This window comes from Vulpes vulpes, chromosome 2 (genome assembly GCF_048418805.1).
Source record: "Vulpes vulpes isolate BD-2025 chromosome 2, VulVul3, whole genome shotgun sequence".
NCBI classification, from domain to species: Eukaryota; Metazoa; Chordata; class Mammalia; order Carnivora; family Canidae; genus Vulpes; species Vulpes vulpes.
The window spans coordinates 127792396-127805016 of record NC_132781.1 but is presented as its reverse complement, the minus strand read 5'-3'; the positions used below and the strand labels follow the sequence as shown (position 1 = coordinate 127805016).

General features: G+C 40.1%; 1 long non-coding RNA gene across 1 annotated transcript in view; it reads left to right on the top strand.

Annotated features, from left to right (window-relative positions):
- Nucleotides 1-12621, top strand: part of LOC140597942 (uncharacterized) — a 128950-nt gene that overhangs the window by 96403 nt on the left and 19926 nt on the right. The window contains exons 2-3 of the long non-coding RNA XR_012000015.1: nucleotides 4338-4497; nucleotides 5032-5233. This is a non-coding gene — a long non-coding RNA (uncharacterized lncRNA). The remainder of the gene's footprint in view (nucleotides 1-4337; nucleotides 4498-5031; nucleotides 5234-12621) is intronic.

Genomic DNA, 12621 nt, shown 5'->3' with positions numbered 1-12621 from the left:
TTCAATAGAACTGTATAAATTAAATGCTGTTACTTAGGCACTCTTCTTCATTCCTGTGGATGAGGAAACTGAAGCTCAAAAACATGTAACTTATCTAAGACATACAGCTAGTTAAATGCAGAGCTAAGATTGAAACCCAATTTTCTGTCCCTTACTATTATGCTGTCTCTCCATATTGATAAAGGGGAGTTCCACCAAAAGGAGTATTCAGACGTGATGAGATAACTAGGGTCTTAGAGGTCATAACTATTTTTCCAAGTCAGGAAGTGTTTCCACAGGCAATATTCCTGTTTTCATTGGAACACTGGTGAGATTTAAAGTCACTCATGAATTTCCTCCTTTGCATCAGAAAACATTCAAAGGGAACAACCCAACGGATACAGATGGACTCCACCAGCTTCCTAGGCCAAGTTCTTCTCATTCTTGCTGTGTGTGAGTGGCCTACTTGGGCCAACTCCTCTCTCTCAATGTAATACCTTCATGAGATGACCAGGATAACAAAGGAGAAACTCCTCTGGCACTTTCAGAATACAGATTTAGGTAGAAGGTAAATTAACTCCTATAGTCAGCTGCCTACCCAGGTGTCATATGTAAGTTGCTTCTATGGAGTACTAATGTTTTCATTATCATCAGCTATACAAATCCTGACAAATGTTTATTTCCCTGCTCCATGTTTATGCAGTTAGTTACTGCTTAGCAATTTACTCTTCTTTCCAATGGTTCCTAATCACTAAACCAAAAAATATGAAGATTTCCTATAGCTCACAGCTTCAAATATGATTTCTGTAAAGATGCTCTCAGAATGCAGTAGTATGGGGGAATTATAGGAACTTGGATCTAGGAGAGATGGTAGGGACAATCCAGTTCAGAGGTCTCCAAAGGGCTCCTAAGTAGATGGCCTTCTATGAAGGTCTTTGTCAGCCACCATAGGATGAGGGGAGTGTATTAGAATTCTGTTGTCATGTGACAAATTACCATATATTTAACAGCTTAAAACAATGTCCATTTTAGTAGCTCAAGGTTCTGTAGGTCAGAAGTCTGGCATGGCATGAGTGAGTTCTCTGTTTAGGGTGTCACAGGCTAAATGAGTGTGTTGACTGGGCTGAGATCCCTGGGGGCTCTGGAAAAAAGTCCATTTTCAAATTCACTCTGTTTACAGTCTTTGGACTGAGCTCCCATTTCCTTGCTGACTATCAGGGGGGCTGATCTCAGCTCATAGAGGCTACCAGTATTCCTTGTCATATGACCTCCCTGTCTTCAAGCCATCCATGATGTGTTGAATCTTTCTTGTGCTTCAGGTCTCTATCTTCCTCTTTGGCCATCAACCAGAACAAACTCACTCTTGAAGGTTTCATATCATTAGGTCAGGCCCATTCAAATTATTTCCCTTGAGTTTGATGGATTTGGAATCTTAAATATATTCTCAGAATTCCTTTATACAATACTCAGGTTCATGTTTGACTGAATAACTAGGAGAAAGTGTATGTACACTAGGTCTGAGAATCTTGGGGACCATCTTAGAATTTTGTGTACCATAGAAGTAATGTAGGTGGGGTTAGACTCCATTTTGCTTTAGTCAGAGTTGCCTCATTTTGATGGGTTTTCTATTTTGTACCTTCATGTAAATTTTTTCAGCAAATAAACAATTAATTTAATTTTATTTAGTTATTTTTAAAATATTTACTTATTTTTGAGAGAGAAAGAGCATGTGCATGGGGGAGGAGGGCAGACAGGGAGGAGAGAAGCAGACTCCCTGCTGAGGGCAGAGCCCAAAGAAGCCCTTGATTCCACCACCCTGTGATCATGACCTGAGCTCAGATTGAGAGTCAGAGGCCCAACCAACTGAGCTGCCCAGGTGCCCCCTTAATTTGATTTAAATAATGCACCCTCTCCTAGCTTTGGCCCATGATCTGTACTAATTCTTTCATTTCACAGATGAGGACACTGAAACTCAGAGAGGTTATGGTATGTCATAGAGACAGTTTGGTTAGTGGGATTTCATGGTAGGCCTTCTGACTCCTGGGCCATTGCTGTTTCTCTTGAGCCCTACTGCTTTACCCTGAGAAAGCTGCTCATCTTTTGTCATTATCGAACTACCCTGAACTTCATATTAATTTAATTAGCCTTCTTTATAATCCCAGAAAGATGGGTGTTATTATTATTCTCTTAGGTCTATCTAATGCAAACCAGCACAAATACTTATCTGTGAAATAGAGTACTGCGTGGAATAATTATGGGCATTACCAGGAAAGGTCATTAATTTCTTGCAAAGGATAGGTAATCACCCAATGCTTGCCTGCTTTCTAGCTCCACCACAGGTTTTTTTCTTGCTGCTTTGAGCCTTTCCTTGTGCATAGTAAGCACTCCTACACAGCTCAGGAAATGTCAGGAGCTGAATTGGAGATGTAGTTTGCCAGGCAAGGAATGTAAGAGAACATTGTGTTCTGTGATCTTTCTCTGAAGTCCAACCTATGCCATACACATGGACACTGGCAGTGCCAGCAAGCAGTCATTGACCATATCCCCACTGACATTAATTGCCTAAGCATCAGTCACTCAGTGGTTCTACTAGTTTAAATGTACCATTAACACTGCTCCCTAAAGAAGGGATGTGGTTACTAACCTAGGTAAGGCAGCTTGAGCACATGAATCTTCCCCAAACCCTGAGTTCTTATATTCACACTCACTGTTGCTGTTTCCTCTTGTCAAAGTACACAACCAAAAAGTCAGGAAAATAGACAATCAGTAGTAACTATTGCTCTTTGAAAATTGGGAAAAAGCTGTGCCCATTCAAAAATAGTGTCTCTTAAAGTTTTTGGATTACAATCCACAGTAGGAACTATATAGCATTAAATTCAGTATGCTATACTCACATACATATGTGAATATATATATATAAATAAATTAAAAGGAAAGAGAATTTTTAAAAAGATTTTATTTATTTGAGAGAGCGAGCACATGAGCAAGGTGGAGGGGCAGAGGGAGAGGGAGAAGCAGACTCCCCATGAAACAGGGAGCCTGATGTGGGGCTTGATCCCAGGATGCCAGGATCATGACCTGAGCTAAAAGGCAGATGCTTAACTGACTGAGCCCCCTGGGCACCCTGAAAACAAAGTTTTAGTGAAGTAATATTCTTACTACTGGTATTCTTTTATTCAAAACTATTTTTTTACATACTGGTTGATATCTATTAATGATTGTAGCCTGGTTAGAAAAAGAGCTAATGGATCCTCCTGCAAGGTTAGTGAATCTGACTGCTAATACACATCATCCCCACAGTGAGCATTTACCTGGGTCCTGAAAATTAAAGTTATTCCTGAGAAGGGAGAATAGAATGCCAGGACATGAGTTCATGTGTGCAATGTTGATGACATGATTTATCCTGATTTTATGTATCATTTATTCAATTATTGAACAGATATCTAGTGAACATTACTATATTCAAGATGGTGGACATGATGAATCCTATAACTCTAGCTTACTGAGAAAACTGCTCTGAATTCTACATTTAGCTTAACTCATCTTTACTATTCTTCTAGTTACACAGATTTTAAAAAATAAGGCTTAGAAAGTTTTGACCTGCCTAAGATGGTGTAGGGCTTGGAGCCTGTTGGTCAGAAAGCAGAGTTCATGTTCCCCTATATGATCTAGGCATTAGAAACAGAAAACATAGCATTTGGCTACTGGTCCTGGTTTTAAAATTTACATTCAGGCACCCCTGAAAATATTTTAGGAAGGCTTGTCCCATTGAAAACCCTGGAAGAAGAGCCTCTGTTCTTGCCAGCTAGCTTTTGGCATTCCAGGGACTACCTGGCCAAGATTAATCAATGGCTTTTATAAGGCTGACAGGACTGGGTAGAGCATGGAGAGAAGACAGTTTTAGGAACCCTTTTGCCCATCCCATTTCCTAGTGGCCTCAGCTGCTGCCTCCTCACCTCAAAGTCAGAGTGAGGAGTTGGAAAGGGAGTAAGTAAACTGTCAGGAAGTGGATGAAGGGTGCAGGGCACATATGGGCAGAAAACAGTAGGTCAAGTAGGCTGGGATTCTATGGGAAGTTCTCATCTTCTGACTTCTACCTCTCTCAGCCAAGCCAAACCCTACAGTGATATATATTTTTTTAGTTGTGTTTAAGTATAACATTCAATTAACAGCCAATTTGTGTTGCTTATCATTTTATGGACCTTTCTATTTGCTTCTGTCCTTTATAGTGTACTATATAAATTTATCTTCAAGCCTTTGAGCCCCAGAACATGAGGGGAAAAGTAGTCTACTCTGAATCAGAAAGAATGGGTTCTTAGGACTGTCATTTAAAAATGGTTTGACTTTCTTTTTTTTAGATTGTCTTCCCATCTATAAAGTGAAGATAATAATATTATCACCCTCTGATGACACACTGTATTGGATAATGATGCAAAAATTATTTAGCAAGATATACATTAGTTTCTGAAGGAAGAAGACTTTCAAATATTCTCTAGCTACTACTTGAGTGGCCTAAAGGTATTAGTTCACATAAATATATATTTTTTAATTCTTTTAGGGGGCTGGTTGCTAAGATAAGATTTCTGTTTTCAAGGAAAGCCTATACATTATAGAAACCACAACTCTAATGTAAGTTGACTAATTGAACCACTGCAGACATGTCCTATCATCAAGCAATACTAGAAAAAACAGTGGTTGGTTCTGCTGAAATCATGAACATTCCTGTTTGTCAACCATGCCAATGTAATTGGAACACAGTAGATGGGAGGGGAATAGATAATGAATTGAGGTGGGAAATGTGGGCAAGAGTTTCATCTTGTGGGACTTTGTGTAGATCACAGAAGGAAACTGGACATTGTCCAAGTGCAGTGGGACACTAGGTAGATAAAGCAAATAGATCTTTTTCCAGGTCAGAGTGTGAGATAGGGGACAGTTTGGAGGAAATGGGGCCTCCTCCATGTGAGAAGTCTTTCCAGGTGGACAAAGATAATATATCTACCCTCCACTGCTTGATAATACTGACCTCCTACTCTACTGCTACTTCCTCCCCAGGGAGAATGTGGTACACAAGAGCAAGAAGAGACCTGAGTGCATCTACTCACAACCTCTATACCAGGGTCTTTTCTACTTACCCCCTCATGACCCCTGGGACCTGTTTTGACTTGCTTCCCATCCAAGGGGAGACAAAAAAGACTGAACAGAGTTGAAGGACAAAACCGAAAAGTACTTCCAGCAACTATTCCTAGTTGTGAAGGTAAATGAAAAATTCTCTGTGGTAGTGAATAAATGCCTCCCACAAAGATGTCCAAGTCTTCATCCCTACAACTTGTGAATGTGTTCCCTTATCTGGCAAAAGAGACTTTGGAGATATGATTAAATTAAGGATCTGGTGAGGAAGAGATTATCTGAATAATCCCTAAATGTAACCATAACGGCACTAATGAGAGGGCAGCAAGATGGTCAGAGGAGCAAGCAGGAGATGTTGTGGACTGAAGCAGGAGGTTAAAGTGAGGTACAGAAGGAATGCAGCTGGAAAAGGCAGAAAAATGGATTCTCATTCTCCAACCTCCAGAAGAAACCGACTCTATCCACACTTTAACTCAGTGAAACTGATTTCAGACGTCTAGCTTCTAAAACTCTAAAGGAATAAATTGGTATTGTTAAGTCACTAAATTTGTTTAATTTGTTACAGCAGCCATAAGAAATTAATATATTCCTTTGATAGGCTTTTCCTCAAACTTTCCAATGGCTAGACCTTACACTCATCTATTAGGGTTCCAGTATTTTGGGAGCCAGATCATGGGTATTGAAGCCTCCTAGAACTGGTTCTAGTCTTGGGTCAGCCATGTCTGCTTGAGTAGCCTTAGGTCAGTTATTTACCCTCATTCCCCTCAACTGTAAAGTAGGGAAGGTAATAATGCCTACCTTGCAGGTCAGTTGTAAGGCTTAGAGACAGCGTGGCAAGAAACATAACATGGTCATCACAATAACTGGCCCTTACACATGAAATAGAAAACACTCCCACCTTCATAATGCTTTCTTCTCAGAGAACATGAGCCTGTTTATGGGAGAGGAAGGGACCCTATCTTTGGTCCCTAAATCTGAGCTACTTTTGTGGTCCTAAGAGCTCTGGCAGCTGGCATGTCCAGAAGGAAACTTCCAGTGAAAAGGCTATTTTTGAAACTAAATAAAAGAAGACAGACATTCTCTGAGTGTCACCTGAAGAACTGCCTTAAAGTAAGCTCCATATCCAGGAACATGTCACCTGTCAGAAAAACAAATACCATATAAGGAGTTGCATTAACCAGACATGGCAGGCAGGCACCCAACACACCTTTTCCGCTGTATGACTCATCACCAGGAGGGAGCTCAACCAGAAACAAAGACAGATTGTTTTGTAGTACCTAGCCTAAGGCTTCAGAAAGGAGAATACCCCTTTTTTCCTCACCCCATTTCTCCATGGACAACCTAGCTAATCTCTCCTAAAGCCAGTGCAAATTTTTCCTTCTACCTTCAAAATGCAACTTCCCTATGGGCCTATTGTTTGTTTGGAAAATCTTTAAATTTTTTTTTAATTTTTATTTATTTATGATAGTCACAGAGAGAGTGAGAGAGAGAGGCAGAGACACAGGCAGAGGGAGAAGCAGGCTCCATGCACCAGGAGCCCGACGTGGGATTCGATCCCGGGTCTCCAGGATCGCGCCCTGGGCCAAAGGCAGGCGCCAAACCGCTGTGCCACCCAGGGATCCCCTTGTTTGGAAAATTGAATGCTACAATCTGGAATCTTGGATTTGGGGATGTCCTTGGAGCCCATAGACTTGCATAATGTTATACATAAGTAAATTGTGCCCTATCATGTGATTCATCAAAAGTTGCATAGATGGGCAGTAACTGATTAAGGGCTAGCTCTGAGCTTTGCTAAATCTGCCTTTTGCTCATGCCCTGCAGCATATGAGCAGTGACTTTGGACCCTTTAGGCATCAATGCTAAAATGCAGTGGTATTTAGTTGACCAGATTAAGCCAGCTGTCTCCTAGCAGAGAGCAGGTCCAAAGAGCTGAATCTAATTTTTGAAGCTGAGAATAGGTTTGAGAGAAGTGCAAGCTGCAAGGCACTTCACCAAAGCCAACTTCTCCACTTTTCCCAAGGCTTGCCCTGAGCTTGTTGGTTGGTTAAACTCCTTTTGCCCTTATTCTCAGGCCATTTTTCTATTCTATTCTATTCTATTCTATTCTATTCTATTCTATTCTATTCTATTCTATTCTGTTCTGTTCTGTTCTATTCTATTCTATTCTATTCTATTCTATTCTATTCTATTCTATTCTATTCCATTCTATTCTAAACCAGCTGTATTCTAGAGCTTCAAAAGAAAGTCCTAGAATCTAGACTTTCCAAAATTTTTAAAGGAATAAAGAGTGTGAGGTGCCATCTAGTCCCACTAAATTGCTGCTCAAAAATAAGCAAATTGAGGCTCCAATGAAGTTAAGTGACTTGTCAGTGGGAGTTCTATCCAATAGAACTTTTAGCAATGTAAGAAATATTCTCTTTACTCTGTCCATTATGGAAACCACTAACCTCATGTGGCTATTGAGCACCTAAATGTGGCTCATGCTACTGAGGAAGTAAATTTTTAATTTTATCTAATTTTAATTAATTTAGATCTAAATAGTCAATGTGGCCAGTGACTACCATTTTGGACAACATAGATCTAAGGTCACAGAACTGGGACATAGCACTAGGTCACTTTGATTTTAAATTCTTTTCTTTTTTCATTACCCCCCATACAGAACTTTAGGTCGAGAGAAACTTTTCATGTGGAGCAAGAGCCTTATAATGCCAGGTCCCTGGGTAGAACTTCCAAGTGAGCAGTAGTGGCTGCAGGTGGGATGTCACTAGTGGGAAGAAAAGATGTATCTTATATTATTAGAATATATGGACTTTGCCAGGTGGGAAGGGTTAGAGAAGTTCATTCATTCTTTCTTTCTTCAAGGAAATATTGAGCGTCCATTATGTATCAGGTGAGCACTAGCCAGTGGGGACAACACTGATTATTTGACATGTCCTCTGTTTAAGTTTCCTAAAGATGAATGATGAAAAGTGCCACATGAGTTCAGAGGTGAGAAACATTTGTTGCTGATGAAAGTCCCCAGCTTCCTCTGGCAAACACTCCATGTCATGCTGCCTATACAACCTCACTGGGTCAGTACTGATGAAGGCTGTGCTCACTCAGGCTTTGTGTCTAACCTCTTAGGTAAACAGTGTATTTTCTTCTAGATCTAGACTGGCTTATTTCCATAAATTCATCTCAGGATGAATTTAGTAGTAAAATCATGGTTGGAGATATGATCACATGGGCTTTTTAGAGTTTAGTTTAGTTTAGGATTAAAAGTCCAACCTCTATAGAGAATAAGCCACAGCATTACTCTGACATCCGTATAATATAAACTTGCTCCATCCTTTCTTGTGTGACAATAAGTTCTCTATAGACTATTTTGAGGATGGTTATTGTTTACAGTTCTTATTAAGGACTCTCAACATGCCTCTGTGTGTGTGTGTGTGTGTGTGTGTGTGTATGCACATGTGTATTAAAGGAGTGATGACATTTAAGTCATTGCTTTTTTTTTAATGCTCAAAAATGTAAATATAGTCCCAAAGAGACACAGGTATTCAAATAACTAGTATTCACAGAAATGTGGCATAGAAGGTAGCCATGCCAGTCAGGAGGTGGAGGTAATCACCTTTGCTGTACAGAATCAGGAAAAATAATTGTTATTGACAAGGTAGCCTTAGAAGTGCCTCTTGAAATAGTCTGTCAGGAGAAGATGAAGGAGGGCATTTTAGATGAAGAAAATGAGAAAAGCAAAGAATTAGAGGTGGGAGAATTCGGAGAGGGAATGAGAAATAGAAATGGGAAGCTACACTGTCCAATAAGAACAAGGAAACTGCAGATAGGGCAGTAATAGCCAGTGAGAAAGGGAACCTGGGGCCTGATTGTCAGGCCAAAGAGTTTGGACTTTACCACAGTCAGTGGGGAGCCACTGAAAGTTTTTGAGATTTGGAGTCATACAGTGAAGGTGAGTTCATGTTGATTAATCCAGTTACAGAACAATGAATCATGATGCAGAGAGGCTGTTGCTGGGAATCAGTTCAGTGGTGATTTCTACAGTACGGTGAATAGGTGATGTGGATCTGAACAGGAACGGTGGCAGAGGTAAATGGGTAGCTATTGTGCTGCCCTTTATCCAATTGGATGGAGGTAGAGGATGGAAATTAGAAATGATGCTGAGCTTTCTGGCCTAAATGACCAAAGAGGTGGAGACAGCATGAGGAGAAATAAGGAAGTTAGGAGAAAAGGTAATTTAGGGGAAAAGCTGACCACCCTGATAGAAATGTCCAGCACAACAAAATGGAGACACTGAGAGCTGGATGTCAGCCACTAGGGAGTAGTGGGATAGAGATGTGTCTCTCAGAGCTGAAGAGGAAGTTGTTCATGAATGAACCAAGTTCCTGAGAAGAGTGGGGGCTGAGGGTAAATCTTAAGAAATGGCAAAGGAGACAGATGAAGGGAAGGAATTTCAAGGGAAGGAATTTCAAGGGAAGAACAGAAGAATAAAACACCTCAGAGCCAAGGGAGGAGAAGTGATACAGAGTGGGCTAGTCAATAAGTCTATATATTCAGCTTCTGTTGCTAGATCTTATTTGATAAACAAGAAAGATATGTTCCTTACCCTCATGGAATTCAGCATCTCCTGGAAAAAAAACAAATGGAGCAAGTGAATAAATAAACTAATCAGTAACTTCAAATAATACCATTGATGAAGAAGATAAGGTGGATGCTGTGATAGAGGGTATTAAGGGTCCATGACTTGTCCTTTTAGAGGGATTAGGGAAGACCTCTTTTACCAGGTGTCATTTCAGCTGAAGAACTTGGCTGTATGAAAAGGGTGGAGTAAGCCTCCTGTCAGAGGGAAGAAGAGCCCGGAAGGCTGGAAGTGCTGGCAGGTAGCCAGGGAGACTGAAGACTAGAGACTGAGGAGGAAAAGCATGTGAGATAAAACTAGAAATGTAGTCAGGGCCCAGATGCTGCTGTAGGCCCTAAAAATGAAATTTGGATTTCATTTTGCAAAGGTCAACAGCATGAAACTGAAAACAGAGCTTAAAGAGAGTATGGATAGAAAATAGATAATGGGAGTCAGCCAAAAGGATAGGATTGGTGATCTTCAAGGGAATAGAGATGAGGATGGCAGCTTAAGTTAGTCTACAGTATTGGGGGATTTGAAATATCCAGACACCCTTCTTGGAGAACTTTGGTGGTAATAGGAGGCTAAAGATAGGATATTCTCAAGGATGAGTCAAGACCATGCTCATCCCAGACACATAGTCATGCTGAGAGTCACAAACAAAGGCTTGTTTTCATCACTGTAGCAGAAGTCATAAAGGAGAAATGGAACACCTGGCCCCTGTTCAAAGCTGTTCCGGAAGTCCACCAGGAAGGTATAGTAGACAGCTAGCATTACTGTTGGATGTGAACACTAGAGCATAAGTCACAAGCGGGACAAGCTCAATTTCTGGTGGAGTGGCTGGCCTTTGCACCTTGTAGCTGATGGCAAAGCCCTCAGGTTTTAGAGATAGATTAGGAAAGTCCCAGGCCTGGTTAGCCAGCTAGGGAACAGACTGTGCGATCCTAACTATCACTTCACACAGTGTGCTTGACTCATGGGTGTTGACAATTGCAGTGTAATTTTAATTATACTAGGCAGTATTTCATAATAACCTCTGTCAACTGATATTTTGTAAAAGGCTATGAAATTTTAATAGTTGGCTGCTTCAAGAGAATTCTTAGCTTTTAAACCCTAGCTGAAAAAATGGAGTGAGATCTGGGTTATAATTAGAAGGGTTGAGAAGTGGCTAGGAATACCATAAATGCCAAATTAAAAAGAAACTCACCAACATGCAAGACCTGTTCAGGAAGAAGCATTGAGTCAACCCCATATCTTTATTTCCTGGGACAAAGGGCAGGAATCTGACTTCTACTTGCAAAGGCCTCCTGAGGAGGAGGAATAACTAAAATTTGCCTTCCTTGCCTTTCCTTCAAGGCCTAGGTTTATGTGTCATAGTCTTTGAGTGGAAATCCAAGGAGTAATCAGTGGCAAAGAGAGATGGAAGGCCCAGCAGCAGCACACGCTGGCCCACCTGGAACGGTGTTTGTCAAAACTCCTCTGCATCACCATCTTCACCTTTTAATAGCCTATGCCTTGGCCTCATTCCTAAACCAAACATATGAGAATCTTTACTGTAAGGTCCAGGCTTCAGAATTAAAAACAAAAAAACCTTCTATGGTAGCCTGAATAATGCCTGCCAACCCCTAAAAGATATCTACATATTAATCCCTGGAGCCTGTAAATGTAATTTTATTATTTTATTTTATTTTTTATTTAAATTCCAGTTAGTTAAATCCAGCGTAATATTAATTTCCAGTGTATAATGTAGTGATACAATACTTCATAAAACACCTGGTGCTCATCACAAAGGTGCCCTCCTTAATTAACCCATTTCCTACCCACCCTACCTTTGGTAACTCTGTTTGTTCTTTACAGTTAAGAATTTGTTTCTTGGTTTGCCTCTTTCTCTTTTTTTCCTATTTGCTCATTTGTTTTGTTTCTTAAATTCCATATATGAGTGAAATAATATGGAATTTGTCTTTCTCTGATTTATTTCACATAGCATAATACTCTCTAGCTTCATCAATGCTGTTGCAAATAGCAAGATTCCATTTTTTTATTGCTGAGTAATATTCCATTGTATATATGTACCATATCTTCTTAATGCATTCATTGGTCGATGGACACTTGGGCTATTTCTATAATTTGGCTATTGTAGACACTGCTGCTATAAACATTTGGGATTCATATGTCCCTTTGAAGTAGTGTTTTAGTATGCTCTTGGTGAATACTTAGTGTAATTGCTGGATTGTAGGGTAGCTGTTTTTAACTATTTGAGGAACCTCTGTACATTTCCAGTAGTTGCACCAGTTTTCATTGCCACCAACAATGTAAGAGGGTTCCCCTTTCTCAACATCCTTGCCAACACCTGTTGTTTCTTGTATTGTTGATTTTAGCCTGACAGGTGTGAGGTGTATCTCACTGTAGTTTTGATTCGTATTTCCCTGATAGTGAGTGATGCTGAGCATCTTTTCATGTGTCTGGTGGCCATTTGTTTGTCTTCTTTGGAGAAATGTCTGTGTCTTCTGCCCATTTTTTAGTTGGATTATTCGTTTTTTGGGTATTGGGTTTTCTAAGTTCTTTGTATTTTGGATACTAGCCCTTTACTGGATATGTCATTTGCAGATATCTTCTCCCATTCTGTAGGTTGCCTTTTAGTTTGTTGATTATTTCCCTCACTATGCATAAACTTTTTATTTTGATGAAGTCCCAATAGTTTATTTTTGCTTTTGTTTCCCTTGCCTCAGGAGACATATGTAGAAAGAAATTGCTATGGCCATTGTCATACTGGTTACACCTGTGTACTCCTCTAGGATTTTTGTGGTTTCGTGCTCACATTTTAGGTGGACTTTCATCCATTTTTAATTTATTGTTGTGTGTGGTATAAGAAAGTGGTCCCATTTCTTTTCTATGTTCTTTTG